This window comes from Dasypus novemcinctus, chromosome 4 (genome assembly GCF_030445035.2).
Source record: "Dasypus novemcinctus isolate mDasNov1 chromosome 4, mDasNov1.1.hap2, whole genome shotgun sequence".
NCBI classification, from domain to species: Eukaryota; Metazoa; Chordata; class Mammalia; order Cingulata; family Dasypodidae; genus Dasypus; species Dasypus novemcinctus.
In genome coordinates, this window is record NC_080676.1 from 142,877,506 (window position 1) to 142,884,093 (window position 6,588).

The window sequence follows — 6,588 nt, forward strand, 5'->3', positions numbered from 1 at the left end:
TTAGTCAGCCAAAAGAAGTGTTGATGCAATATACCAGAAATTGGTTGGTTTTTATATAGGATATTTATTTGGGTTAAAAGCTTCCATATACCAGGCCTTAAAGCATTAAATTACTTCCTTCACCACATTCTGTTGCCTTGTGTTGGAGCAAGATGGTTGCCAACGTCTACAAAGGTTCAGGCTTCCTCTTTCTCTAAAGGCTCTGTGGTCCCAGCTTTTTCCAATATCAGCTGTAGTGTTGGGATAATTCTCCTTTCTCCCTGTCCTTGTTTCTCTCTGGACTCGGCTACTCTGCTCTCTCCATAAGGCAAGCTGTAATCTATCAGGGAATGGCATATCTCTTTTTCCAGGACCCCTGCTGTGTCTAATGGAGCCTTCTCTCTTTCCTCATATATCTGCTTCTCTGTGTATTTACTTCCCAGGACTCCAGCATTAAGAGCTCTCCTAACTCCTCGGCCTTGTTGTTTCTCTGTCCCACTGACACCACCCAGTCAAAGTCCTAATCACAACTCAATCAAGTAAAAATGAGACCTCTGATGGGGAACATGTTCAGAGGAACAGACCAGTTTACAAACATAATTCACTATTTATTTTTGGAATTCATAAATAATACCAAACTGCTACACATGGCAAGTCTATACTTAACTTCTTTAGGAACTGTCAAACAGTACTTCACAGTGGCAGTACTATTCTACATTCCCATCAGCAGTGAATAAGCCTCCCTATCTCTCCACACCCTCTTCAACATTTATAGTTTTCTGATTTTTTAATGCCTGTCAGTCTAACAGGTTTTAGATGACATCTCATTGTAGTTTTGATATACATTCCCCTAATCACTAGTGATGTCAAACATGTTCTCATTTGCTTCTTCACCATTGTATTCTTTGGACAATTGTCTTTTCAAGTCCTTTGACCATTTTTCAATCAGGTTGTTTGACTTTTTATTGTTGAGCTGTATGATCTCTTTGTATATAATAGATATCAAGTCCTTATGAGATATATGATTGCCAAATATTTCAGCAGCCTTTTCACCCTTACGACAAAGTCCTTCAGGTAAAAAAGTGTTAAATTTTTGGAAGGTCTCATTCTCTATTTTTTCTTTTATTACTCACACTTTGTTTGTAAAGTTTAAGAAACTACCGCCTACTACAAGATATTGAAGATGAATTCCTACATTTTCTTCCAAAAGTTTTATGACTGTTGTTTCTATATTTAGGACCTTACTCCATTCTGAGTTAATTTTTGTAGAAGGTGTGAGACAGGAATCTTCTTTCTTTCTTTTAGATATGGAAATTCAGTTCTTCCAGCACCATTTTTTGAATAGATTGTTCTGGCCCAGTTAGGAGGACTTGACTGCCTTGTCAAAAATCACTTGACTGTAGAAGTCTTTTGGTTGAAGCATTCAAACCATTAAAATTCAGTGTTATTGCTGTGAAAGCATTACTTACTCAACCATTCTGTCTTTGGTTTTCTGTTGTCAAATCTTATTATCATCTATCTTTTTATGCTTCAATTTGCCTTTCTTAATTAACTTCATTTCTACACTCTTTTCCAAGTCTTCTTCCTTGTTTTTTTCCTTTCAGCCCACAGCACTTCCTTTAATATCTCTTCTAATTCTTGTCTTTTGATAACATATTCTATTAGGGTTTTTTTTTGTTTTTGTTTTTGTTTTTTTGTCTGTGAAGACTTTGAACTCACCCTCATCTTGAAGGACAACTTTCACAGATACAGAATTCTTGGCTGGTACTTTTTCTCTTTCTATATGTTAAATATATCATATCATTTTCTTCTCTCCTCCATGGTTTCTGATGAGTGATTGGGCAGATGCTCTGTTTTTCTCTTGCTGCTTTCAGAATTTCTCTTTATCTCTGATATTTGTCATTCTGAATAGAAGGTGTCTTGGTGTAGGTCTGTACAAATTTATTCTGTTTGGGGTGCATTGTATTTCTTGGATATTTATATTTATGATTTCCATAAGGGTTGGGAAGTTTTCAGTCATTATCTACAAAAATATTCCTTCTGCCCATTTTCCATTCATTTCTACTTCTGTAATGCTATATAAGCATACGTCTGGCATTCCACATTGTCATTCCATTCCCTAGGACTCTGTTCCATTTTTTATATTCTCTTGTCTTTCTGCATCTTCCATTTCAGATATTCTGTCTTTGAAATCTTTATTCTGTCTTTGAGCAATTCAAATCTGATCTTATCTGCTTCTAATATATTTTTTCTTTCCAGGGGAGAGCATGAATGCAGTCCCACACTACCACAAATTATGCAGTTAAGTTTCTCACATTTGGGAAAATCGGAGGGGTCAGCACATTGGAAGTGCAATGGATAAACTTCACACTGGGAAAATCACCTTTGTGATCGTGGTCTCTCCCCTGCCAGGCAAGTATTTCTAATGTATTTTTAATCTCATCCTTTGTGTCCTTCATTCCCATAAGTTCTGTTAATTTTCTTTGCAGGCTTTCAATTTGTTCTTTATGTTCATCTAGTGTTTTTTTTAATATCCTTTATCTCTTTAGTCATATGTGGTTTTTTTTCAATTATTTTAATTGATTTAGGACAGTTGTGTGATTATCATTGATTAATTATCTTAAATCCTGTATCTCTTCAGGATATTTGATTTGTTCCTTTGGCTGTGGCATATCTTCCTGTTTTCTAGTATGGCTTGGGATTTCTTGCTGATGTCTAGGTATTGGAATATGCTGATGCATTTTCTCTGACATCCAATTTCTCTCACTATATATTTTTTATAGCTCTTCTTTGATGTTTGGTTTAACTTATTTTAAGTCTTCCTTAATTGCCCAACTTAACTTATCACTAATGAGGTACAGGATTTCTTCTAGGAGTCTGGGTTTAGAGAAACCTCTAAAAGCAATTTTTTTCTCTGTGCAATTTCCAGACCAGCCATCAAATGGCACTCATCAGTGTACCATTCCAGGGAGGTCTTTCTTTTAATTCTGACTTTCCTGTGTTTTAGTCTGGCCAGAGCCAAGATTCAAAGTGGGATCTGTTTGCCAAATTCACTGAAGAATAGTCCTCTGACTCCTTGTTCCTTTTCCCTTCCTCCCCAGCTACAGGGAGGAAGACATCTGTTTCCCTCTTAGTTGGCTGCAGTAAATCAGGGGTTTTATGCCAGCTGAATATCTTTGGGGTGGTAGAGGGGAGCTCTTCCAGGCCACTGTGGGGGTTTGGTTACTTATATTTGTTCTGTTGGGTTCATTGCCTCTCTGTCCCTCACCCTCCTGGGAATTGTGTAGCACTGCCTTTGTCTGCTGGCTCCCAAAACAGGTTCCTCAGACACTAATGTCCCTTTCTCCATTGTTTTCATGAAAGAATTAATCCTTACCTGTCTGTTCTGTTGCTATCTTCCCAGAAAATCTAGTAGCATTTTTTTTGACATTGGTATCTGGGAGCAGTATGAGTAATCATCACTGGCAGAAAAGAAAATATTGTGGTAGAAAAGTATGGAGTATGAGATAGCAATTAGGAGCAATTGATTAGATATTCAAAGGGTGACTTGGACGAACTTTAGTACATAGTGGATCATGAACCAAGAGTATGTGTGTGTGTGTGTGTGTGTATGCAAAACTTCCTGTTGTCCTTTATTTATATTTAATTTAATTTGAAAATGATATGTTTGCATATTTGCATATGAATTTATGATATTAAAAAACAAACCAGTGCTATTTATGGGAGAAAATAGCTTAGTTAAGAAAAAATTCTCAACAGTTAAAATCTCTCCAATATTTATGAAATTTTCAGTTAAAATATTATCTGGATCCTTCAAAATGCAAATGAAATTTCCTCATAATTTTTTAAAATATTGAAATAAAAGTAGTATTGACAAGTATATTTAGACATCTGGTGGAGTTTTGAGATGAAATGTCCTTGCATAATATAAAGTTAGCTCAGTGAAGTTTCAGACATTTTTGTAGTCATCAAACATATTTTTGATCATATAAATGGATATTCTTTGCCCTCAGTCCATGCACATAAAATTCTGATTGATGTCAGTAGGAGCCATGTATAGATTTTGAGGGCACTGAAGTTCGGAACTTTATGGTGTGTTCAGAATATCTTTGAAGTGCAATTTCTAAGGAGAAATACAGCACTTAAAGAGTAGCTCTTAGGGACTTATTCTTATCCACTAAGAACAAGTTAGAATTATCTGTTTTAAATGCATGTAAGGTTGGAATTGAAAATCACAATAAGGGTAGTGAGTAGTTGATTTCAATACAAAGATGCATAGCCTTGGGGACCCATCCTCACAAACCCTTCTCCTCTCTTTTTGAGCATTAATGTTCATTAGTTACTTTTGCTCAGCTGCAAGAGTGGTAGATAATTATTTATTTATGTTAATACTATAAATTAAATGTATTACTTTTATTAGCATTGTTTTCAAAAATCAACAGAACAAGAGAGATCACCTTTGCATCAACATATTATTGAATTTCATTTTTAAGTTATGACTCAAAAGAAAATATGATTTTAATAAAATGCATCAATATGAATCAAAGCTTCTTTTGATAAATATATTTACATACTTAACAAGTAAAACCCCTTGAATTCATCCTTGCAACCAGAGATGAAGCCTTAACAGAGTAAATATGAGTTACCTCCACAATGCAAGTGACTTCTGTCTCAGTAGGTCACAATCATATAAATCTGCTAGGCATCTTAGGAGAAAACATTTATAAATTGTAACATGCAATTAAATAAAAACAAGTGTCAATATAAAACAGAATCTATGAGTATTCTAGATATGTTAAGTGTCAGTACTAATACTATGTAAACATTCAATTACCAGTTAAAATACAGCAGAGACTATAAATTATTAGATATTTACAAAGCACCCAAATATTGAGTTGGGTTTACAGATTCTTCTATAAAATGCATATCAAATATAGAAATAAAAACACTTTTTATCAGAAATAAAACTACCGATGTTATGTAAAGCCTTCACAATTGTATAAAATCCACATTAGTTCCCATTTGAAGGTATAAATAGCATACATACTGTCTTAGCTATCTCTGGGTTTCATTTTGGAGCACATCTTGAATCTATTTATCTACCCAGAGAAATCTCTGTTCTTTTGGCACTTTAGTCCTATGACCATGATACAGGCTAATGTTCTTGACATTCATTCAGCATGAGATGATAATCCATCTCAACTATAACTTCAGGATCGTGTCAGCAGCAATCAGGAAATGCGACTTTTGATAGAAGGAAAAGAAATGACAAGCTTTCCACCAAGATCAAGCCTTTATATTCAGGAAAATTTGAGGATGAATACACAGTAGTCAGCATAAAAACAATAAAGGTCAGAATACAGGAAATAAAATGTTGAAATGGAGTCACAAAAGGAAGTGATAAGACATTAGAGACTCGGTTTTTTTCCTTTTTAATTGCATATACCACAGAAAACCATCTCTTCTGCTGCCTTAATCATCCCTGCATACATTCCTCATAACTGAGTACCATATCTAGAGAATAATACTGCAAATCTCATTTTCTCTCAGTTATGCCCTGTCACTGAGGGGCTACTGAATAGCTTCTATCTGTTCCACCAGATCCATCCCACTTTTTTACTCACTGTACCCCTGGACTTATGAATGGGTTCCTAAAACTTTGGCTTCTGGTTGGTTTCAACCAATGAGAAGCAACAGTAAAAACTCAGAGATGGGGAAGAGAATGAGAAACCTCCCTCCATGTGGGATTTTCAGTAGCTGACTGTGTGTGTAGCCTTCTCTATAAATACACCTATTTATCCAGGGTTTGTTGGTTCAATTTTTTCCTTGTCCCATCAAACCTAAAGATTGTAAGTCACCACCCAACATCCTACCTCATCCCGGGCACACACATTCATCACCTTACCTCATGCTTTACTGCATTCCTTCAACATCTTTGTAAATAACCCCTTGACTAAACGTTTCTCAAATTAATTAACTTGAGAGTGCCACCTGATTTCTGCCAGGACATGCCAAATGAGAGACTGAGGTTGGGTTGTTTGGGTCTCTCCAATATCTACATTAAGAGGTCCTATATATCTTTCATTGAGAAAAGAAGGCAAGAAGGAAAATATTAATAATAGAATTACATGGTACAGAGAAGCAGACACAGGGTTACAAAATATTCCCTCTATGTTTCATGAATTAATATAAGATTTTCAGATTTTATCACTGCCAATTAAAAAGTTTCTCCTGAAACAGGATTGGTCCTGCTGCATTTGATCCTACTACAACTTATCCTCTAACTCATGCAAAAGCAAAGTTCCATGTAGGGTGTGAGCCTACCCATAAAATATGTTTCTGTACATTCAGAAGAGGGAATTTTCTGGGTGAGATATTTTCTCTCATGAAAAAAAAATCATAAATGAATGCAATCTAATTCACAGATCAAACTCTCAAATAATGAAAGTTTTTAAAAAATATCCTTTGTGGGCAGCGGACTTGGCCCAGTGGTTAGGGCATCTGTCTACCAAATGGGAGGTCCGTGGTTCAAACCCCAGGCCTTCTTTACCCATGTGGAGCTGGCCCATGCACAGTGCTGATGCGCGCATGGAGTGCCGTGCCACGAAG

At 35.8% G+C, this 6,588-nt stretch overlaps 1 non-coding gene across 1 annotated transcript; it reads right to left on the reverse strand.

Moving 5' to 3' along the window:
• Window positions 1–2,235: 2,235 nt before the first annotated feature.
• LOC111767179 (U1 spliceosomal RNA) lies at window positions 2,236–2,399 on the reverse strand. The gene has a single exon (XR_002799067.1). It is a non-coding gene; the product is annotated as a U1 spliceosomal RNA (small nuclear RNA).
• Between the last annotated feature and the right edge of the window lie 4,189 nt (window positions 2,400–6,588).